This window comes from Hyla sarda, unplaced genomic scaffold, assembly GCF_029499605.1.
Source record: "Hyla sarda isolate aHylSar1 unplaced genomic scaffold, aHylSar1.hap1 scaffold_142, whole genome shotgun sequence".
Lineage (NCBI taxonomy): Eukaryota > Metazoa > Chordata > Amphibia > Anura > Hylidae > Hyla > Hyla sarda.
In genome coordinates, this window is record NW_026608050.1 from 342,903 (window position 1) to 366,939 (window position 24,037).

Consider the following 24,037-nt stretch of genomic DNA (forward strand, 5'->3'; position numbering starts at 1 on the left):
ATGAACTTCCCCCTTCCTGGAGGAGGGGGATTGTATCATTACTTTTTAAAAAGGGTGAAAAGGATATGCTAAAAAATTGGCGCCCCATCACACTTTTAAATGTCGATTATAAAGTTTTAGCCAAGTTATTAGCTGTCCGTTTTAAACCTTTTATTCATAAATTAATTCACCCAAATCAGGTTTGTGGGGTACCTGGAAGGTCTATAGCTGAATCCCTAAATATTTTAAGAGATGTTTTATGGTATTTTAAGGATAGAAATCAAACTGTAGCAATTTTATCCTTAGACTTTGAAAAAGCCTTTGATAGGGTCTCCCATGAATACCTGTTTTTAGTTCTTAAAAAGATGGCAGTGCCTGAAACGATTTTAAGCCGAATCATGCTTTTATACCGATCCTGTTTTAGTCAAGTCTCTGTTAATGGCTTTTTAACCAGCGGTGTTCCTCTTTTATCAGGTGTCAAACAGGGCTGCCCCCTGTCCCCACTCCTTTTTATTTGCGCAATCGAACCACTGATGGCCCTCCTCAGAAAAGACCGGGTAGTAAGAGGCGTACCGATACCTGGTGGAGGAGGGACCCATCTAAAGGTGTTGGGGTACATGGATGATGTCACCATACTGTGCCCGGACTCTCCATCCATGAGGGGGGCATTGAGGAACACCAGCTATTTCTGCGAGGTCTCTGGTTTTAAGCTAAACACAGATAAATGTGACTGTTTTTATATTGGCTCCTGGGATTCATCCATCACCCCAGGAGTTACAATGCAACAGGATCAAATTAAAGTTTTAGGTATTGTTTTTAACCAGGTCAATGATGGGAGCCCTAACTGGGATTCAGCTATAGCTAAGATGGAGAAGAAGATTTTAATGTGGAATCTTAGAAACCTTACCATGGAGGGGAAGATTTTAATAATAAAGATGGTTTTACTCCCTATTATGCTATACATTGCCATGGTATTTCCTCCATCTATTTTATACATTAAAAAAGTAACTAGAATTGTTTTTACTTTTTTATGGGGTTCAAAAATGGAGAAATTAAAGCGTGATTTTATGTACAAAAGTAAAGATAATGGCGGGAAAGATGTTCCCAACCTTTTTACTTTCTTTTACATAAAGTATTTCTGTTTCTGTTTTAAAATTATTAAATCCGATGGCATTTTTAGCTGCTTTTTAAGGTACGCTGCGGGCATGGTTTTTAAAAGATGGTTGCGCATCCCTCTGAACGCTCCGGTGCTTCTGTGTCCCCCAAAACATTATGTGGTGTTGGAAAAGACAGTCAGGCTCCTAGGTCTCCAAGATTTGGAGCCTGACATACTGGGGGACCAGAGAAAGGTATCAAAGGTCCTCAGGCGGAGTGAGGTTACCCTGGCAGTGTCCAATTTCACACAGGCAAGATCCAAAAAGGTATGGCGGAACGTGTACGGGAAGTTTCTGGCGAATGTACACAGGGATCTTGCCTGGGCAATCGTCCACCAGTGCCTCCCTACTCGTGAGTTCCAGCACAGGCGAGGACTGGTGGCGAGAGCCAAGTGCCCGAGAGATGGCTGCGGAGTGGACGAAACGGTGCTGCACATATTTTGGAACTGCCCTTTTGCACGGGAGCTTTGGAAGAAGGTAGGCCCACTTTTGAAGTGGGCCTGCGGCCTAAAAGATTTTAATCACGAATGTGTCTTTTACGGTCTTTTTAACTGCCCCAATTTTAAACAGCAGATGATCTGCTGGATGATTATTAATTGTTTTAAAAATGCCATCTGGAAAGTTAGGAACATCTTACTTTTTAAACATGATTTTATTGATGTTAAAAACTGTATAAAGCTGGCCCTGAGTGAGATGTACATCTATTACCTAAGAGACAAGAAACAGTTGGGGGCCAGCGAGGCAGCATCCATGTGGTGTCTGCCTCTATGGAACGAAATAACAATATAATCAGTTTTTATGACATTTATATAATGTTTTATCCTGCCATTTTTATTTTTTCTCCTTTTATTACTGGTTTTATTATTTGTATTTTAAAACTTTTGTGAACCTTTTATTATTTTGCATTTTAAATTTTGTATGGTTTCTTATTTATTCAATAAAATTTTGTTTGTTGAAACCTTATCTGTTCTTATCAGTTTAATATCTGATACGTCCCCTATCTGGGGACCATATATTAAATGGATTTTTGAGAACGGGGGCCGATTTCGAAGCTTGCTTCCGTCGCCCTATGCATTGACCCGATATGGCAGTATCTTCGGGTACAGTGCACCACCCCCTTACAGGGTTAAAAAGAAAGATTCCTACTTTCATTGCTACCTGCTTGCTGGCTAGCCAGCTAGCCAGCCCTGTGGGCCTTGCTGCTGCTGCAGCCAAAAAACAAAAGGTGGTGCTGCTGCTGCTTCTGCTGCTTCTGCTTCTGCTTGTGTCTGGCCCCTGTTGGAGCGTCCAGGCACAGGACTTCTGCTGCTGCTGACTAAATGGCCTCCTTAATTGGATCATTTGAGTAGCCAGCACACCTGTGCAGGTAGGGCATGACATGATAGGCAGCTGCCTTGATAGCGGGTGGGTGCTGAATGTTCCTAATTGACAAAATAAGATTAATGCTTATGAAGAAATATAAAATCTCATCCCTTCCCCAATATCGCGCCACACCCCTACCCCTTAATTCCCTGGTTGAACTTGATGGACATATGTCTTTTTTCGACCGTACTAACTATGTAACTATGTAACATAACATGGGGGGGGGGGTCTCCTGGCTGTTCACACAGGTGTGTCATTGCTGTACATTGACCATGCATTGCTTCTGTGGTATTGCAAAGGCAAAGACAAATGCTTCCAGCCATCCATTGCACTAATGGATTGGTCATCAGCTGGCTGTCTATGTCCCGCATCAATATAGACCAAAGTACAGAGGGTTAGGCTATGCTATTGTGCACCTACCTGATGCATCAGAAGGTGCGAGGCCCTTGCTAAATTCTGTGCACAGACTTTGAGATCTATGCTTTAGACTGTATCTAAACCTGCTCCAACATGGACTGACATTCTGGCCTACTTTCAGCCGATGCGACTTGTCTGTCGCTGAACAGTCGCTTTTTATGTATTCAGCACCTATGTATAATGTTGTAAAAATGCTCTAGAAGCTAAAGTCGCAGAAATGTCACACATATTTGGCCTGCAACTTTCTGTGCGACAAATTCAGACAGGAAAAATCAGTATAAATCCTTAGAAAATTATCCCCCAGTGTCTCCATCTGCTGGCGGTATTGAATAAGCATTGCTGCACTGATGGGGTATGCATTAGACGAAAAAAAAGAAGAAAAAGAAGAATAATACGCCCAGAAAAGAGGCGAAAAGGAGAAAAACGTAAAAAAACGTGAAAAAAAAGTAAGAGGAAGAGAAGGGAAAAAAAGGTGGAAATGGGTTTAAAAGTGATTTCGGCGGAGAAATATATATATATATATATATATATATATATATATATATATATATATGCGCACACACACACATAGATATAAACGTATTCTCCGTTGAGATATTGCAGCCGCTGCTGTGTCCAGGCCCAGGAGCCTTAGCACTGTGCTGTGATGTCACTCAATACCACTGACATCACTAGGTGTAAACAACATCTCTCCTTTGCTGTGTATGTGACTATGGAGCTGTTTGGTGATGTCGTCTATTACGGCCTTCATAGAAGCAACAGGAGATTGTTGCATCCATCTTGAACCCTCAGAACTACAGTGCTATGATGTCACTCACTTCCACAGGCCTTGCAGAGTGTAAACAACAACAACCCAGCTTTGTTGTGTATGTAACCATAGGGATTTGTGATGTCACCTAGAACCTTCACAGCAGCGACAGCTTTATGAGGAGCATCAGCACTGCTCTGCCTGAGCAGAACCATCACCGCCATAGGTTGTCAAATAACCCGGATTTAACCCACACAGGTAAGTCCAATGGGGTGCAGGCATGTCCTCTATGCTTACAGCTTCCCGTGGGTGTTGGTTTGATACCGTTTGGGGACAGCCAAGGAGGCATCTGCAGGCAACAAAGGTAGGTGTGTGCTTGTGTGTGTGTTTCCTATGCAGATCCTAAGCCCAGTGTCACATGCAAGTAGGAGGAGTAAGAAGGGTTCCTGGCAAATCCGGGTTATGGATTGCATTTAAAAAGGCCCCGTGGGAGTGCAATGGGCCCCTGTCTTGCTGCTTAGCAATAATGGTATGGGTTTAGGTTCTGCTGTGTGTACTGGTGGTTGACTGCCCCCCAGCCCAGAGTGTGCATGGAAAATTGTCTGGCAGCCTCCCTGACAGCAAGCAGTGATAGTGCCCATGAAGGGGACCTTGTTGGGCCCACCCCTTTCACGGTTATCGCTTCTCGGCCTTTTGGCTAAGATCAAGTGTAGTATCTGTTCTTATCAGTTTAATATCTGATACGTCCCCTATCTGGGGACCATATATTAAATGGATTTTTGAGAACGGGGGCCGATTTCGAAGCTTGCTTCCGTCGCCCTATGCATTGACCCGATATGGCAGTATCTTCGGGTACAGTGCACCACCCCCTTACAGGGTTAAAAAGAAAGATTCCTACTTTCATTGCTACCTGCTTGCTGGCTAGCCAGCTAGCCAGCCCTGTGGGCCTTGCTGCTGCTGCAGCCAAAAAACAAAAGGTGGTGCTGCTGCTGCTTCTGCTGCTTCTGCTTCTGCTTGTGTCTGGCCCCTGTTGGAGCGTCCAGGCACAGGACTTCTGCTGCTGCTGACTAAATGGCCTCCTTAATTGGATCATTTGAGTAGCCAGCACACCTGTGCAGGTAGGGCATGACATGATAGGCAGCTGCCTTGATAGCGGGTGGGTGCTGAATGTTCCTAATTGACAAAATAAGATTAATGCTTATGAAGAAATATAAAATCTCATCCCTTCCCCAATATCGCGCCACACCCCTACCCCTTAATTCCCTGGTTGAACTTGATGGACATATGTCTTTTTTCGACCGTACTAACTATGTAACTATGTAACATAACATGGGGGGGGGGGTCTCCTGGCTGTTCACACAGGTGTGTCATTGCTGTACATTGACCATGCATTGCTTCTGTGGTATTGCAAAGGCAAAGACAAATGCTTCCAGCCATCCATTGCACTAATGGATTGGTCATCAGCTGGCTGTCTATGTCCCGCATCAATATAGACCAAAGTACAGAGGGTTAGGCTATGCTATTGTGCACCTACCTGATGCATCAGAAGGTGCGAGGCCCTTGCTAAATTCTGTGCACAGACTTTGAGATCTATGCTTTAGACTGTATCTAAACCTGCTCCAACATGGACTGACATTCTGGCCTACTTTCAGCCGATGCGACTTGTCTGTCGCTGAACAGTCGCTTTTTATGTATTCAGCACCTATGTATAATGTTGTAAAAATGCTCTAGAAGCTAAAGTCGCAGAAATGTCACACATATTTGGCCTGCAACTTTCTGTGCGACAAATTCAGACAGGAAAAATCAGTATAAATCCTTAGAAAATTATCCCCCAGTGTCTCCATCTGCTGGCGGTATTGAATAAGCATTGCTGCACTGATGGGGTATGCATTAGACGAAAAAAAAGAAGAAAAAGAAGAATAATACGCCCAGAAAAGAGGCGAAAAGGAGAAAAACGTAAAAAAACTTGAAAAAAAAGTAAGAGGAAGAGAAGGGAAAAAAAGGTGGAAATGGGTTTAAAAGTGATTTCGGCGGAGAAATATATATATATATATATATATATATATATATATATATATATATGCGCACACACACACATAGATATAAACGTATTCTCCGTTGAGATATTGCAGCCGCTGCTGTGTCCAGGCCCAGGAGCCTTAGCACTGTGCTGTGATGTCACTCAATACCACTGACATCACTAGGTGTAAACAACATCTCTCCTTTGCTGTGTATGTGACTATGGAGCTGTTTGGTGATGTCGTCTATTATGGCCTTCATAGAAGCAACAGGAGATTGTTGCATCCATCTAGAACCCTCAGAACTACAGTGCTATGATGTCACTCACTTCCACAGGCCTTGCAGAGTGTAAACAACAACAACCCAGCTTTGTTGTGTATGTAACCATAGGGATTTGTGATGTCACCTAGAACCTTCACAGCAGCGACAGCTTTATGAGGAGCATCAGCACTGCTCTGCCTGAGCAGAACCATCACCGCCATAGGTTGTCAAATAACCCGGATTTAACCCACACAGGTAAGTCCAATGGGGTGCAGGCATGTCCTCTATGCTTACAGCTTCCCGTGGGTGTTGGTTTGATACCGTTTGGGGACAGCCAAGGAGGCATCTGCAGGCAACAAAGGTAGGTGTGTGCTTGTGTGTGTGTTTCCTATGCAGATCCTAAGCCCAGTGTCACATGCAAGTAGGAGGAGTAAGAAGGGTTCCTGGCAAATCCGGGTTATGGATTGCATTTAAAAAGGCCCCGTGGGAGTGCAATGGGCCCCTGTCTTGCTGCTTAGCAATAATGGTATGGGTTTAGGTTCTGCTGTGTGTACTGGTGGTTGACTGCCCCCCAGCCCAGAGTGTGCATGGAAAATTGTCTGGCAGCCTCCCTGACAACAAGCAGTGATAGTGCCCATGAAGGGGACCTTGTTGGGCCCGCCCCTTTCACGGTTATCGCTTCTCGGCCTTTTGGCTAAGATCAAGTGTAGTATCTGTTCTTATCAGTTTAATATCTGATACGTCCCCTATCTGGGGACCATATATTAAATGGATTTTTGAGAACGGGGGCCGATTTCGAAGCTTGCTTCCGTCGCCCTATGCATTGACCCGATATGGCAGTATCTTCGGGTACAGTGCACCACCCCCTTACAGGGTTAAAAAGAAAGATTCCTACTTTCATTGCTACCTGCTTGCTGGCTAGCCAGCTAGCCAGCCCTGTGGGCCTTGCTGCTGCTGCAGCCAAAAAACAAAAGGTGGTGCTGCTGCTGCTTCTGCTGCTTCTGCTTCTGCTTGTGTCTGGCCCCTGTTGGAGCGTCCAGGCACAGGACTTCTGCTGCTGCTGACTAAATGGCCTCCTTAATTGGATCATTTGAGTAGCCAGCACACCTGTGCAGGTAGGGCATGACATGATAGGCAGCTGCCTTGATAGCGGGTGGGTGCTGAATGTTCCTAATTGACAAAATAAGATTAATGCTTATGAAGAAATATAAAATCTCATCCCTTCCCCAATATCGCGCCACACCCCTACCCCTTAATTCCCTGGTTGAACTTGATGGACATATGTCTTTTTTCGACCGTACTAACTATGTAACTATGTAACATAACATGGGGGGGGGGGGTCTCCTGGCTGTTCACACAGGTGTGTCATTGCTGTACATTGACCATGCATTGCTTCTGTGGTATTGCAAAGGCAAAGACAAATGCTTCCAGCCATCCATTGCACTAATGGATTGGTCATCAGCTGGCTGTCTATGTCCCGCATCAATATAGACCAAAGTACAGAGGGTTAGGCTATGCTATTGTGCACCTACCTGATGCATCAGAAGGTGCGGGGCCCTTGCTAAATTCTGTGCACAGACTTTGAGATCTATGCTTTAGACTGTATCTAAACCTGCTCCAACATGGACTGACATTCTGGCCTACTTTCAGCCGATGCGACTTGTCTGTCGCTGAACAGTCGCTTTTTATGTATTCAGCACCTATGTATAATGTTGTAAAAATGCTCTAGAAGCTAAAGTCGCAGAAATGTCACACATATTTGGCCTGCAACTTTCTGTGCGACAAATTCAGACAGGAAAAATCAGTATAAATCCTTAGAAAATTATCCCCCAGTGTCTCCATCTGCTGGCGGTATTGAATAAGCATTGCTGCACTGATGGGGTATGCATTAGACGAAAAAAAAGAAGAAAAAGAAGAATAATACGCCCAGAAAAGAGGCGAAAAGGAGAAAAACGTAAAAAAACGTGAAAAAAAAGTAAGAGGAAGAGAAGGGAAAAAAAGGTGGAAATGGGTTTAAAAGTGATTTCGGCGGAGAAATATATATATATATATATATATATATATATATATATGCGCACACACACACATAGATATAAACGTATTCTCCGTTGAGATATTGCAGCCGCTGCTGTGTCCAGGCCCAGGAGCCTTAGCACTGTGCTGTGATGTCACTCAATACCACTGACATCACTAGGTGTAAACAACATCTCTCCTTTGCTGTGTATGTGACTATGGAGCTGTTTGGTGATGTCGTCTATTATGGCCTTCATAGAAGCAACAGGAGATTGTTGCATCCATCTAGAACCCTCAGAACTACAGTGCTATGATGTCACTCACTTCCACAGGCCTTGCAGAGTGTAAACAACAACAACCCAGCTTTGTTGTGTATGTAACCATAGGGATTTGTGATGTCACCTAGAACCTTCACAGCAGCGACAGCTTTATGAGGAGCATCAGCACTGCTCTGCCTGAGCAGAACCATCACCGCCATAGGTTGTCAAATAACCCGGATTTAACCCACACAGGTAAGTCCAATGGGGTGCAGGCATGTCCTCTATGCTTACAGCTTCCCGTGGGTGTTGGTTTGATACCGTTTGGGGACAGCCAAGGAGGCATCTGCAGGCAACAAAGGTAGGTGTGTGCTTGTGTGTGTGTTTCCTATGCAGATCCTAAGCCCAGTGTCACATGCAAGTAGGAGGAGTAAGAAGGGTTCCTGGCAAATCCGGGTTATGGATTGCATTTAAAAAGGCCCCGTGGGAGTGCAATGGGCCCCTGTCTTGCTGCTTAGCAATAATGGTATGGGTTTAGGTTCTGCTGTGTGTACTGGTGGTTGACTGCCCCCCAGCCCAGAGTGTGCATGGAAAATTGTCTGGCAGCCTCCCTGACAGCAAGCAGTGATAGTGCCCATGAAGGGGACCTTGTTGGGCCCGCCCCTTTCACGGTTATCGCTTCTCGGCCTTTTGGCTAAGATCAAGTGTAGTATCTGTTCTTATCAGTTTAATATCTGATGCGTCCCCTATCTGGGGACCATATATTAAATGGATTTTTGAGAACGGGGGCCGATTTCGAAGCTTGCTTCCGTCGCCCTATGCATTGACCCGATATGGCAGTATCTTCGGGTACAGTGCACCACCCCCTTACAGGGTTAAAAAGAAAGATTCCTACTTTCATTGCTACCTGCTTGCTGGCTAGCCAGCTAGCCAGCCCTGTGGGCCTTGCTGCTGCTGCAGCCAAAAAACAAAAGGTGGTGCTGCTGCTGCTTCTGCTGCTTCTGCTTCTGCTTGTGTCTGGCCCCTGTTGGAGCGTCCAGGCACAGGACTTCTGCTGCTGCTGACTAAATGGCCTCCTTAATTGGATCATTTGAGTAGCCAGCACACCTGTGCAGGTAGGGCATGACATGATAGGCAGCTGCCTTGATAGTGGGTGGGTGCTGAATGTTCCTAATTGACAAAATAAGATTAATGCTTATGAAGAAATATAAAATCTCATCCCTTCCCCAATATCGCGCCACACCCCTACCCCTTAATTCCCTGGTTGAACTTGATGGACATATGTCTTTTTTCGACCGTACTAACTATGTAACTATGTAACATAACATGGGGGGGGGGGTCTCCTGGCTGTTCACACAGGTGTGTCATTGCTGTACATTGACTATGCATTGCTTCTGTGGTATTGCAAAGGCAAAGACAAATGCTTCCAGCCATCCATTGCACTAATGGATTGGTCATCAGCTGGCTGTCTATGTCCCGCATCAATATAGACCAAAGTACAGAGGGTTAGGCTATGCTATTGTGCACCTACCTGATGCATCAGAAGGTGCGAGGCCCTTGCTAAATTCTGTGCACAGACTTTGAGATCTATGCTTTAGACTGTATCTAAACCTGCTCCAACATGGACTGACATTCTGGCCTACTTTCAGCCGATGCGACTTGTCTGTCGCTGAACAGTCGCTTTTTATGTATTCAGCACCTATGTATAATGTTGTAAAAATGCTCTAGAAGCTAAAGTCGCAGAAATGTCACACATATTTGGCCTGCAACTTTCTGTGCGACAAATTCAGACAGGAAAAATCAGTATAAATCCTTAGAAAATTATCCCCCAGTGTCTCCATCTGCTGGCGGTATTGAATAAGCATTGCTGCACTGATGGGGTATGCATTAGACGAAAAAAAAGAAGAAAAAGAAGAATAATACGCCCAGAAAAGAGGCGAAAAGGAGAAAAACGTAAAAAAACGTGAAAAAAAAGTAAGAGGAAGAGAAGGGAAAAAAAGGTGGAAATGGGTTTAAAAGTGATTTCGGCGGAGAAATATATATATATATATATATATATATATATATATATATATATATATATATGCGCACACACACACATAGATATAAACGTATTCTCCGTTGAGATATTGCAGCCGCTGCTGTGTCCAGGCCCAGGAGCCTTAGCACTGTGCTGTGATGTCACTCAATACCACTGACATCACTAGGTGTAAACAACATCTCTCCTTTGCTGTGTATGTGACTATGGAGCTGTTTGGTGATGTCGTCTATTACGGCCTTCATAGAAGCAACAGGAGATTGTTGCATCCATCTTGAACCCTCAGAACTACAGTGCTATGATGTCACTCACTTCCACAGGCCTTGCAGAGTGTAAACAACAACAACCCAGCTTTGTTGTGTATGTAACCATAGGGATTTGTGATGTCACCTAGAACCTTCACAGCAGCGACAGCTTTATGAGGAGCATCAGCACTGCTCTGCCTGAGCAGAACCATCACCGCCATAGGTTGTCAAATAACCCGGATTTAACCCACACAGGTAAGTCCAATGGGGTGCAGGCATGTCCTCTATGCTTACAGCTTCCCGTGGGTGTTGGTTTGATACCGTTTGGGGACAGCCAAGGAGGCATCTGCAGGCAACAAAGGTAGGTGTGTGCTTGTGTGTGTGTTTCCTATGCAGATCCTAAGCCCAGTGTCACATGCAAGTAGGAGGAGTAAGAAGGGTTCCTGGCAAATCCGGGTTATGGATTGCATTTAAAAAGGCCCCGTGGGAGTGCAATGGGCCCCTGTCTTGCTGCTTAGCAATAATGGTATGGGTTTAGGTTCTGCTGTGTGTACTGGTGGTTGACTGCCCCCCAGCCCAGAGTGTGCATGGAAAATTGTCTGGCAGCCTCCCTGACAGCAAGCAGTGATAGTGCCCATGAAGGGGACCTTGTTGGGCCCGCCCCTTTCACGGTTATCGCTTCTCGGCCTTTTGGCTAAGATCAAGTGTAGTATCTGTTCTTATCAGTTTAATATCTGATACGTCCCCTATCTGGGGACCATATATTAAATGGATTTTTGAGAACGGGGGCCGATTTCGAAGCTTGCTTCCGTCGCCCTATGCATTGACCCGATATGGCAGTATCTTCGGGTACAGTGCACCACCCCCTTACAGGGTTAAAAAGAAAGATTCCTACTTTCATTGCTACCTGCTTGCTGGCTAGCCAGCTAGCCAGCCCTGTGGGCCTTGCTGCTGCTGCAGCCAAAAAACAAAAGGTGGTGCTGCTGCTGCTTCTGCTGCTTCTGCTTGTGTCTGGCCCCTGTTGGAGCGTCCAGGCACAGGACTTCTGCTGCTGCTGACTAAATGGCCTCCTTAATTGGATCATTTGAGTAGCCAGCACACCTGTGCAGGTAGGGCATGACATGATAGGCAGCTGCCTTGATAGCGGGTGGGTGCTGAATGTTCCTAATTGACAAAATAAGATTAATGCTTATGAAGAAATATAAAATCTCATCCCTTCCCCAATATCGCGCCACACCCCTACCCCTTAATTCCCTGGTTGAACTTGATGGACATATGTCTTTTTTCGACCGTACTAACTATGTAACTATGTAACATAACATGGGGGGGGGGGGGTCTCCTGGCTGTTCACACAGGTGTGTCATTGCTGTACATTGACCATGCATTGCTTCTGTGGTATTGCAAAGGCAAAGACAAATGCTTCCAGCCATCCATTGCACTAATGGATTGGTCATCAGCTGGCTGTCTATGTCCCGCATCAATATAGACCAAAGTACAGAGGGTTAGGCTATGCTATTGTGCACCTACCTGATGCATCAGAAGGTGCGAGGCCCTTGCTAAATTCTGTGCACAGACTTTGAGATCTATGCTTTAGACTGTATCTAAACCTGCTCCAACATGGACTGACATTCTGGCCTACTTTCAGCCGATGCGACTTGTCTGTCGCTGAACAGTCGCTTTTTATGTATTCAGCACCTATGTATAATGTTGTAAAAATGCTCTAGAAGCTAAAGTCGCAGAAATGTCACACATATTTGGCCTGCAACTTTCTGTGCGACAAATTCAGACAGGAAAAATCAGTATAAATCCTTAGAAAATTATCCCCCAGTGTCTCCATCTGCTGGCGGTATTGAATAAGCATTGCTGCACTGATGGGGTATGCATTAGACGAAAAAAAAGAAGAAAAAGAAGAATAATACGCCCAGAAAAGAGGCGAAAAGGAGAAAAACGTAAAAAAACGTGAAAAAAAAGTAAGAGGAAGAGAAGGGAAAAAAAGGTGGAAATGGGTTTAAAAGTGATTTCGGCGGAGAAATATATATATATATATATATATATATATATATATATATATATATATATGCGCACACACACACATAGATATAAACGTATTCTCCGTTGAGATATTGCAGCCGCTGCTGTGTCCAGGCCCAGGAGCCTTAGCACTGTGCTGTGATGTCACTCAATACCACTGACATCACTAGGTGTAAACAACATCTCTCCTTTGCTGTGTATGTGACTATGGAGCTGTTTGGTGATGTCGTCTATTACGGCCTTCATAGAAGCAACAGGAGATTGTTGCATCCATCTTGAACCCTCAGAACTACAGTGCTATGATGTCACTCACTTCCACAGGCCTTGCAGAGTGTAAACAACAACAACCCAGCTTTGTTGTGTATGTAACCATAGGGATTTGTGATGTCACCTAGAACCTTCACAGCAGCGACAGCTTTATGAGGAGCATCAGCACTGCTCTGCCTGAGCAGAACCATCACCGCCATAGGTTGTCAAATAACCCGGATTTAACCCACACAGGTAAGTCCAATGGGGTGCAGGCATGTCCTCTATGCTTACAGCTTCCCGTGGGTGTTGGTTTGATACCGTTTGGGGACAGCCAAGGAGGCATCTGCAGGCAACAAAGGTAGGTGTGTGCTTGTGTGTGTGTTTCCTATGCAGATCCTAAGCCCAGTGTCACATGCAAGTAGGAGGAGTAAGAAGGGTTCCTGGCAAATCCGGGTTATGGATTGCATTTAAAAAGGCCCCGTGGGAGTGCAATGGGCCCCTGTCTTGCTGCTTAGCAATAATGGTATGGGTTTAGGTTCTGCTGTGTGTACTGGTGGTTGACTGCCCCCCAGCCCAGAGTGTGCATGGAAAATTGTCTGGCAGCCTCCCTGACAGCAAGCAGTGATAGTGCCCATGAAGGGGACCTTGTTGGGCCCGCCCCTTTCACGGTTATCGCTTCTCGGCCTTTTGGCTAAGATCAAGTGTAGTATCTGTTCTTATCAGTTTAATATCTGATACGTCCCCTATCTGGGGACCATATATTAAATGGATTTTTGAGAACGGGGGCCGATTTCGAAGCTTGCTTCCGTCGCCCTATGCATTGACCCGATATGGCAGTATCTTCGGGTACAGTGCACCACCCCCTTACAGGGTTAAAAAGAAAGATTCCTACTTTCATTGCTACCTGCTTGCTGGCTAGCCAGCTAGCCAGCCCTGTGGGCATTGCTGCTACTGCAGCCAAAAAACAAAAGGTGGTGCTGCTGCTGCTTCTGCTGCTTCTGCTTCTGCTTGTGTCTGGCCCCTGTTGGAGCGTCCAGGCACAGGACTTCTGCTGCTGCTGACTAAATGGCCTCCTTAATTGGATCATTTGAGTAGCCAGCACACCTGTGCAGGTAGGGCATGACATGATAGGCAGCTGCCTTGATAGCGGGTGGGTGCTGAATGTTCCTAATTGACAAAATAAGATTAATGCTTATGAAGAAATATAAAATCTCATCCCTTCCCCAATATCGCGCCACACCCCTACCCCTTAATTCCCTGGTTGAACTTGATGGACATATGTCTTTTTTCGACCGTACTAACTATGTAACTATGTAACATAACATGGGGGGGGGGGGGGTCTCCTGGCTGTTCACACAGGTGTGTCATTGCTGTACATTGACCATGCATTGCTTCTGTGGTATTGCAAAGGCAAAGACAAATGCTTCCAGCCATCCATTGCACTAATGGATTGGTCATCAGCTGGCTGTCTATGTCCCGCATCAATATAGACCAAAGTACAGAGGGTTAGGCTATGCTATTGTGCACCTACCTGATGCATCAGAAGGTGCGAGGCCCTTGCTAAATTCTGTGCACAGACTTTGAGATCTATGCTTTAGACTGTATCTAAACCTGCTCCAACATGGACTGACATTCTGGCCTACTTTCAGCCGATGCGACTTGTCTGTCGCTGAACAGTCGCTTTTTATGTATTCAGCACCTATGTATAATGTTGTAAAAATGCTCTAGAAGCTAAAGTCGCAGAAATGTCACACATATTTGGCCTGCAACTTTCTGTGCGACAAATTCAGACAGGAAAAATCAGTATAAATCCTTAGAAAATTATCCCCCAGTGTCTCCATCTGCTGGCGGTATTGAATAAGCATTGCTGCACTGATGGGGTATGCATTAGACGAAAAAAAAGAAGAAAAAGAAGAATAATACGCCCAGAAAAGAGGCGAAAAGGAGAAAAACGTAAAAAAACGTGAAAAAAAAGTAAGAGGAAGAGAAGGGAAAAAAAGGTGGAAATGGGTTTAAAAGTGATTTCGGCGGAGAAATATATATATATATATATATATATATATATATATATATATATGCGCACACACACACATAGATATAAACGTATTCTCCGTTGAGATATTGCAGCCGCTGCTGTGTCCAGGCCCAGGAGCCTTAGCACTGTGCTGTGATGTCACTCAATACCACTGACATCACTAGGTGTAAACAACATCTCTCCTTTGCTGTGTATGTGACTATGGAGCTGTTTGGTGATGTCGTCTATTATGGCCTTCATAGAAGCAACAGGAGATTGTTGCATCCATCTTGAACCCTCAGAACTACAGTGCTATGATGTCACTCACTTCCACAGGCCTTGCAGAGTGTAAACAACAACAACCCAGCTTTGTTGTGTATGTAACCATAGGGATTTGTGATGTCACCTAGAACCTTCACAGCAGCGACAGCTTTATGAGGAGCATCAGCACTGCTCTGCCTGAGCAGAACCATCACCGCCATAGGTTGTCAAATAACCCGGATTTAACCCACACAGGTAAGTCCAATGGGGTGCAGGCATGTCCTCTATGCTTACAGCTTCCCGTGGGTGTTGGTTTGATACCGTTTGGGGACAGCCAAGGAGGCATCTGCAGGCAACAAAGGTAGGTGTGTGCTTGTGTGTGTGTTTCCTATGCAGATCCTAAGCCCAGTGTCACATGCAAGTAGGAGGAGTAAGAAGGGTTCCTGGCAAATCCGGGTTATGGATTGCATTTAAAAAGGCCCCGTGGGAGTGCAATGGGCCCCTGTCTTGCTGCTTAGCAATAATGGTATGGGTTTAGGTTCTGCTGTGTGTACTGGTGGTTGACTGCCCCCCAGCCCAGAGTGTGCATGGAAAATTGTCTGGCAGCCTCCCTGACAGCAAGCAGTGATAGTGCCCATGAAGGGGACCTTGTTGGGCCCGCCCCTTTCACGGTTATCGCTTCTCGGCCTTTTGGCTAAGATCAAGTGTAGTATCTGTTCTTATCAGTTTAATATCTGATACGTCCCCTATCTGGGGACCATATATTAAATGGATTTTTGAGAACGGGGGCCGATTTCGAAGCTTGCTTCCGTCGCCCTATGCATTGACCCGATATGGCAGTATCTTCGGGTACAGTGCACCACCCCCTTACAGGGTTAAAAAGAAAGATTCCTACTTTCATTGCTACCTGCTTGCTGGCTAGCCAGCTAGCCAGCCCTGTGGGCCTTGCTGCTGCTGCAGCCAAAAAACAAAAGGTGGTGCTGCTGCTGCTTCTGCTGCTTCTGCTTCTGCTTGTGTCTGGCCCCTGTTGGAGCGTCCAGGCACAGGACTTCTGCTGCTGCTGACTAAATGGCCTCCTTAATTGGATCATTTGAGTAGCCAGCACACCTGTGCAGGTAGGGCATGACATGATAGGCAGCTGCCTTGATAGCGGGTGGGTGCTGAATGTTCCTAATTGACAAAATAAGATTAATGCTTATGAAGAAATATAAAATCTCATCCCTTCCCCAATATCGCGCCACACCCCTACCCCTTAATTCCCTGGTTGAACTTGATGGACATATGTCTTTTTTCGACCGTACTAACTATGTAACTATGTAACATAACATGGGGGGGGGGGGGGTCTCCTGGCTGTTCACACAGGTGTGTCATTGCTGTACATTGACCATGCATTGCTTCTGTGGTATTGCAAAGGCAAAGACAAATGCTTCCAGCCATCCATTGCACTAATGGATTGGTCATCAGCTGGCTGTCTATGTCCCGCATCAATATAGACCAAAGTACAGAGGGTTAGGCTATGCTATTGTGCACCTACCTGATGCATCAGAAGGTGCGAGGCCCTTGCTAAATTCTGTGCACAGACTTTGAGATCTATGCTTTAGACTGTATCTAAACCTGCTCCAACATGGACTGACATTCTGGCCTACTTTCAGCCGATGCGACTTGTCTGTCGCTGAACAGTCGCTTTTTATGTATTCAGCACCTATGTATAATGTTGTAAAAATGCTCTAGAAGCTAAAGTCGCAGAAATGTCACACATATTTGGCCTGCAACTTTCTGTGCGACAAATTCAGACAGGAAAAATCAGTATAAATCCTTAGAAAATTATCCCCCAGTGTCTCCATCTGCTGGCGGTATTGAATAAGCATTGCTGCACTGATGGGGTATGCATTAGACGAAAAAAAAGAAGAAAAAGAAGAATAATACGCCCAGAAAAGAGGCGAAAAGGAGAAAAACGTAAAAAAACGTGAAAAAAAAGTAAGAGGAAGAGAAGGGAAAAAAAGGTGGAAATGGGTTTAAAAGTGATTTCGGCGGAGAAATATATATATATATATATATATATATATATATATATGCGCACACACACACATAGATATAAACGTATTCTCCGTTGAGATATTGCAGCCGCTGCTGTGTCCAGGCCCAGGAGCCTTAGCACTGTGCTGTGATGTCACTCAATACCACTGACATCACTAGGTGTAAACAACATCTCTCCTTTGCTGTGTATGTGACTATGGAGCTGTTTGGTGATGTCGTCTATTACGGCCTTCATAGAAGCAACAGGAGATTGTTGCATCCATCTTGAACCCTCAGAACTACAGTGCTATGATGTCACTCACTTCCACAGGCCTTGCAGAGTGTAAACAACAACAACCCAGCTTTGTTGTGTATGTAACCATAGGGATTTGTGATGTCACCTAGAACCTTCACAGCAGCGACAGCTTTATGAGGAGCATCAGCACTGCTCTGCCTGAGCAGAACCATCACCGCCATAGGTTGTCAAATAACCCGGATTTAACCCACACAGGTAAGTCCAATGGGGTGCAGGCATGTCCTCTATGCTTACAGCTTCCCGTGGGTGTTGGTTTGATACCGTTTGGGGACAGCCAAGGAGGCATCTGCAGGCAACAAAGGTAGGTGTGTGCTTGTGTGTGTGTTTCCTATGCAGATCCTAAGCCCAGTGTCACATGCAAGTAGGAGGAGTAAGAAGGGTTCCTGGCAAATCCGGGTTATGGATTGCATTTAAAAAGGCCCCGTGGGAGTGCAATGGGCCCCTGTCTTGCTGCTTAGCAATAATGGTATGGGTTTAGGTTCTGCTGTGTGTACTGGTGGTTGACTGCCCCCCAGCCCAGAGTGTGCATGGAAAATTGTCTGGCAGCCTCCCTGACAGCAAGCAGTGATAGTGCCCATGAAGGGGACCTTGTTGGGCCCGCCCCTTTCACGGTTATCGCTTCTCGGCCTTTTGGCTAAGATCAAGTGTAGTATCTGTTCTTATCAGTTTAATATCTGATACGTCCCCTATCTGGGGACCATATATTAAATGGATTTTTGAGAACGGGGGCCGATTTCGAAGCTTGCTTCCGTCGCCCTATGCATTGACCCGATATGGCAGTATCTTCGGGTACAGTGCACCACCCCCTTACAGGGTTAAAAAGAAAGATTCCTACTTTCATTGCTACCTGCTTGCTGGCTAGCCAGCTAGCCAGCCCTGTGGGCCTTGCTGCTGCTGCAGCCAAAAAACAAAAGGTGGTGCTGCTGCTGCTTCTGCTGCTTCTGCTTCTGCTTGTGTCTGGCCCCTGTTGGAGCGTCCAGGCACAGGACTTCTGCTGCTGCTGACTAAATGGCCTCCTTAATTGGATCATTTGAGTAGCCAGCACACCTGTGCAGGTAGGGCATGACATGATAGGCAGCTGCCTTGATAGCGGGTGGGTGCTGAATGTTCCTAATTGACAAAATAAGATTAATGCTTATGAAGAAATATAAAATCTCATCCCTTCCCCAATATCGCGCCACACCCCTACCCCTTAATTCCCTGGTTGAACTTGATGGACATATGTCTTTTTTCGACCGTACTAACTATGTAACTATGTAACATAACATGGGGGGGGGGGGGGTCTCCTGGCTGTTCACACAGGTGTGTCATTGCTGTACATTGACCATGCATTGCTTCTGTGGTATTGCAAAGGCAAAGACAAATGCTTCCAGCCATCCATTGCACTAATGGATTGGTCATCAGCTGGCTGTCTATGTCCCGCATCAATATAGACCAAAGTACAGAGGGTTAGGCTATGCTATTGTGCACCTACCTGATGCATCAGAAGGTGCGAGGCCCTTGCTAAATTCTGTGCACAGACTTTGAGATCTATGCTTTAGACTGTATCTAAACCTGCTCCAACATGGACTGACATTCTGGCCTACTTTCAGCCGATGCGACTTGTCTGTCGCTGAACAGTCGCTTTTTATGTATTCAGCACCTATGTATAATGTTGTAAAAATGCTCTAGAAGCTAAAGTCGCAGAAATGTCACACATATTTGGCCTGCAACTTTCTGTGCGACAAATTCAGACAGGAAAAATCAGTATAAATCCTTAGAAAATTATCCCCCAGTGTCTCCATCTGCTGGCGGTATTGAATAAGCATTGCTGCACTGATGGGGTATGCATTAGACGAAAAAAAAGAAGAAAAAGAAGAATAATACGCCCAGAAAAGAGGCGAAAAGGAGAAAAACGTAAAAAAACGTGAAAAAAAAGTAAGAGGAAGAGAAGGGAAAAAAAGGTGGAAATGGGTTTAAAAGTGATTTCGGCGGAGAAATATATATATATATATATATATATATATATATATATATGCGCACACACACACATAGATATAAACGTATTCTCCGTTGAGATATTGCAGCCGCTGCTGTGTCCAGGCCCAGGAGCCTTAGCACTGTGCTGTGATGTCACTCAATACCACTGACATCACTAGGTGTAAACAACATCTCTCCTTTGCTGTGTATGTGACTATGGAGCTGTTTGGTGATGTCGTCTATTACGGCCTTCATAGAAGCAACAGGAGATTGTTGCATCCATCTTGAACCCTCAGAACTACAGTGCTATGATGTCACTCACTTCCACAGGCCTTGCAGAGTGTAAACAACAACAACCCAGCTTTGTTGTGTATGTAACCATAGGGATTTGTGATGTCACCTAGAACCTTCACAGCAGCGACAGCTTTATGAGGAGCATCAGCACTGCTCTGCCTGAGCAGAACCATCACCGCCATAGGTTGTCAAATAACCCGGATTTAACCCACAGAGGTAAGTCCAATGGGGTGCAGGCATGTCCTCTATGCTTACAGCTTCCCGTGGGTGTTGGTTTGATACCGTTTGGGGACAGCCAAGGAGGCATCTGCAGGCAACAAAGGTAGGTGTGTGCTTGTGTGTGTGTTTCCTATGCAGATCCTAAGCCCAGTGTCACATGCAAGTAGGAGGAGTAAGAAGGGTTCCTGGCAAATCCGGGTTATGGATTGCATTTAAAAAGGCCCCGTGGGAGTGCAATGGGCCCCTGTCTTGCTGCTTAGCAATAATGGTATGGGTTTAGGTTCTGCTGTGTGTACTGGTGGTTGACTGCCCCCCAGCCCAGAGTGTGCATGGAAAATTGTCTGGCAGCCTCCCTGACAGCAAGCAGTGATAGTGCCCATGAAGGGGACCTTGTTGGGCCCGCCCCTTTCACGGTTATCGCTTCTCGGCCTTTTGGCTAAGATCAAGTGTAGTATCTGTTCTTATCAGTTTAATATCTGATACGTCCCCTATCTGGGGACCATATATTAAATGGATTTTTGAGAACGGGGGCCGATTTCGAAGCTTGCTTCCGTCGCCCTATGCATTGACCCGATATGGCAGTATCTTCGGGTACAGTGCACCACCCCCTTACAGGGTTAAAAAGAAAGATTCCTACTTTCATTGCTACCTGCTTGCTGGCTAGCCAGCTAGCCAGCCCTGTGGGCCTTGCTGCTGCAGCCAAAAAACAAAAGGTGGTGCTGCTGCTGCTTCTGCTGCTTCTGCTTCTGCTTGTGTCTGGCCCCTGTTGGAGCGTCCAGGCACAGGACTTCTGCTGCTGCTGACTAAATGGCCTCCTTAATTGGATCATTTGAGTAGCCAGCACACCTGTGCAGGTAGGGCATGACATGATAGGCAGCTGCCTTGATAGCGGGTGGGTGCTGAATGTTCCTAATTGACAAAATAAGATTAATGCTTATGAAGAAATATAAAATCTCATCCCTTCCCCAATATCGCGCCACACCCCTACCCCTTAATTCCCTGGTTGAACTTGATGGACATATGTCTTTTTTCGACCGTACTAACTATGTAACTATGTAACATAACATGGGGGGGGGGGTCTCCTGGCTGTTCACACAGGTGTGTCATTGCTGCACATTGACCATGCATTGCTTCTGTGGTATTGCAAAGGCAAAGACAAATGCTTCCAGCCATCCATTGCACTAATGGATTGGTCATCAGCTGGCTGTCTATGTCCCGCATCAATATAGACCAAAGTACAGAGGGTTAGGCTATGCTATTGTGCACCTACCTGATGCATCAGAAGGTGCGAGGCCCTTGCTAAATTCTGTGCACAGACTTTGAGATCTATGCTTTAGACTGTATCTAAACCTGCTCCAACATGGACTGACATTCTGGCCTACTTTCAGCCGATGCGACTTGTCTGTCGCTGAACAGTCGCTTTTTATGTATTCAGCACCTATGTATAATGTTGTAAAAATGCTCTAGAAGCTAAAGTCGCAGAAATGTCACACATATTTGGCCTGCAACTTTCTGTGCGACAAATTCAGACAGGAAAAATCAGTATAAATCCTTAGAAAATTATCCCCCAGTGTCTCCATCTGCTGGCGGTATTGAATAAGCATTGCTGCACTGATGGGGTATGCATTAGACGAAAAAAAAGAAGAAAAAGAAGAATAATACGCCCAGAAAAGAGGCGAAAAGGAGAAAAACGTAAAAAAACGTGAAAAAAAAGTAAGAGGAAGAGAAGGGAAAAAAAGGTGGAAATGGGTTTAAAAGTGATTTCGGCGGAGAAATATATATATATATATATATATATATATATATATATATATATGCGCACACACACACATAGATATAAACGTATTCTCCGTTGAGATATTGCAGCCGCTGCTGTGTCCAGGCCCAGGAGCCTTAGCACTGTGCTGTGATGTCACTCAATACCACTGACATCACTAGGTGTAAACAACATCTCTCCTTTGCTGTGTATGTGACTATGGAGCTGTTTGGTGATGTCGTCTATTACGGCCTTCATAGAAGCAACAGGAGATTGTTGCATCCATCTTGAACCCTCAGAACTACAGTGCTATGATGTCACTCACTTCCACAGGCCTTGCAGAGTGTAAACAACAACAACCCAGCTTTGTTGTGTATGTAACCATAGGGATTTGTGATGTCACCTAGAACCTTCACAGCAGCGACAGCTTTATGAGGAGCATCAGCACTGCTCTGCCTGAGCAGAACCATCACCGCCATAGGTTGTCAAATAACCCGGATTTAACCCACACAGGTAAGTCCAATGGGGTGCAGGCATGTCCTCTATGCTTACAGCTTCCCGTGGGTGTTGGTTTGATACCGTTTGGGGACAGCCAAGGAGGCATCTGCAGGCAACAAAGGTAGGTGTGTGCTTGTGTGTGTGTTTCCTATGCAGATCCTAAGCCCAGTGTCACATGCAAGTAGGAGGAGTAAGAAGGGTTCCTGGCAAATCCGGGTTATGGATTGCATTTAAAAAGGCCCCGTGGGAGTGCAATGGGCCCCTGTCTTGCTGCTTAGCAATAATGGTATGGGTTTAGGTTCTGCTGTGTGTACTGGTGGTTGACTGCCCCCCAGCCCAGAGTGTGCATGGAAAATTGTCTGGCAGCCTCCCTGACAGCAAGCAGTGATAGTGCCCATGAAGGGGACCTTGTTGGGCCCGCCCCTTTCACGGTTATCGCTTCTCGGCCTTTTGGCTAAGATCAAGTGTAGTATCTGTTCTTATCAGTTTAATATCTGATACGTCCCCTATCTGGGGACCATATATTAAATGGATTTTTGAGAACGGGGGCCGATTTCGAAGCTTGCTTCCGTCGCCCTATGCATTGACCCGATATGGCAGTATCTTCGGGTACAGTGCACCACCCCCTTACAGGGTTAAAAAGAAAGATTCCTACTTTCATTGCTACCTGCTTGCTGGCTAGCCAGCTAGCCAGCCCTGTGGGCCTTGCTGCTGCTGCAGCCAAAAAACAAAAGGTGGTGCTGCTGCTGCTTCTGCTGCTTCTGCTTCTGCTTGTGTCTGGCCCCTGTTGGAGCGTCCAGGCACAGGACTTCTGCTGCTGCTGACTAAATGGCCTCCTTAATTGGATCATTTGAGTAGCCAGCACACCTGTGCAGGTAGGGCATGACATGATAGGCAGCTGCCTTGATAGCGGGTGGGTGCTGAATGTTCCTAATTGACAAAATAAGATTAATGCTTATGAAGAAATATAAAATCTCATCCCTTCCCCAATATCGCGCCACACCCCTACCCCTTAATTCCCTGGTTGAACTTGATGGACATATGTCTTTTTTCGACCGTACTAACTATGTAACTATGTAACATAACATGGGGGGGGGGGTCTCCTGGCTGTTCACACAGGTGTGTCATTGCTGTACATTGACCATGCATTGCTTCTGTGGTATTGCAAAGGCAAAGACAAATGCTTCCAGCCATCCATTGCACTAATGGATTGGTCATCAGCTGGCTGTCTATGTCCCGCATCAATATAGACCAAAGTACAGAGGGTTAGGCTATGCTATTGTGCACCTACCTGATGCATCAGAAGGTGCGAGGCCCTTGCTAAATTCTGTGCACAGACTTTGAGATCTATGCTTTAGACTGTATCTAAACCTGCTCCAACATGGACTGACATTCTGGCCTACTTTCAGCCGATGCGACTTGTCTGTCGCTGAACAGTCGCTTTTTATGTATTCAGCACCTATGTATAATATTGTAAAAATGCTCTAGAAGCTAAAGTCGCAGAAATGTCACACATATTTGGCCTGCAACTTTCTGTGCGACAAATTCAGACAGGAAAAATCAGTATAAATCCTTAGAAAATTATCCCCCAGTGTCTCCATCTGCTGGCGGTATTGAATAAGCATTGCTGCACTGATGGGGTATGCATTAGACGAAAAAAAAGAAGAAAAAGAAGAATAATACGCCCAGAAAAGAGGCGAAAAGGAGAAAAACGTAAAAAAACGTGAAAAAAAAGTAAGAGGAAGAGAAGGGAAAAAAAGGTGGAAATGGGTTTAAAAGTGATTTCGGCGGAGAAATATATATATATATATATATATATATATATATATATATATATATATATATGCGCACACACACACATAGATATAAACGTATTCTCCGTTGAGATATTGCAGCCGCTGCTGTGTCCAGGCCCAGGAGCCTTAGCACTG

The 24,037-nt window shown here is 45.4% G+C and overlaps 10 non-coding genes across 10 annotated transcripts; all 10 read left to right on the plus strand.

Annotated features, from left to right (window-relative positions):
• The first annotated feature begins 2,061 nt into the window (after positions 1–2,061).
• LOC130307241 (U2 spliceosomal RNA) lies at positions 2,062–2,249 on the plus strand. Its single transcript, XR_008856450.1, has one exon. It is a non-coding gene; the product is annotated as a U2 spliceosomal RNA (small nuclear RNA).
• Positions 2,250–4,337: 2,088 nt separating this feature from the next.
• LOC130307151 (U2 spliceosomal RNA) lies at positions 4,338–4,528 on the plus strand. The gene has a single exon (XR_008856362.1). It is a non-coding gene; the product is annotated as a U2 spliceosomal RNA (small nuclear RNA).
• Positions 4,529–6,614: 2,086 nt separating this feature from the next.
• On the plus strand, positions 6,615–6,805 carry LOC130307152 (U2 spliceosomal RNA). Its single transcript, XR_008856363.1, has one exon. It is a non-coding gene; the product is annotated as a U2 spliceosomal RNA (small nuclear RNA).
• Positions 6,806–8,884: 2,079 nt separating this feature from the next.
• On the plus strand, positions 8,885–9,075 carry LOC130307227 (U2 spliceosomal RNA). The gene has a single exon (XR_008856437.1). It is a non-coding gene; the product is annotated as a U2 spliceosomal RNA (small nuclear RNA).
• A 2,092-nt stretch (positions 9,076–11,167) lies between these two features.
• On the plus strand, positions 11,168–11,358 carry LOC130307153 (U2 spliceosomal RNA). Its single transcript, XR_008856364.1, has one exon. It is a non-coding gene; the product is annotated as a U2 spliceosomal RNA (small nuclear RNA).
• Positions 11,359–13,444: 2,086 nt separating this feature from the next.
• LOC130307154 (U2 spliceosomal RNA) lies at positions 13,445–13,635 on the plus strand. The gene has a single exon (XR_008856365.1). It is a non-coding gene; the product is annotated as a U2 spliceosomal RNA (small nuclear RNA).
• A 2,087-nt stretch (positions 13,636–15,722) lies between these two features.
• LOC130307156 (U2 spliceosomal RNA) lies at positions 15,723–15,913 on the plus strand. The gene has a single exon (XR_008856367.1). It is a non-coding gene; the product is annotated as a U2 spliceosomal RNA (small nuclear RNA).
• Positions 15,914–17,994: 2,081 nt separating this feature from the next.
• LOC130307157 (U2 spliceosomal RNA) lies at positions 17,995–18,185 on the plus strand. The gene has a single exon (XR_008856368.1). It is a non-coding gene; the product is annotated as a U2 spliceosomal RNA (small nuclear RNA).
• A 2,083-nt stretch (positions 18,186–20,268) lies between these two features.
• LOC130307158 (U2 spliceosomal RNA) lies at positions 20,269–20,459 on the plus strand. Its single transcript, XR_008856369.1, has one exon. It is a non-coding gene; the product is annotated as a U2 spliceosomal RNA (small nuclear RNA).
• Positions 20,460–22,540: 2,081 nt separating this feature from the next.
• Positions 22,541–22,731, plus strand: LOC130307159 (U2 spliceosomal RNA). The gene has a single exon (XR_008856370.1). It is a non-coding gene; the product is annotated as a U2 spliceosomal RNA (small nuclear RNA).
• Positions 22,732–24,037: the final 1,306 nt, after the last annotated feature.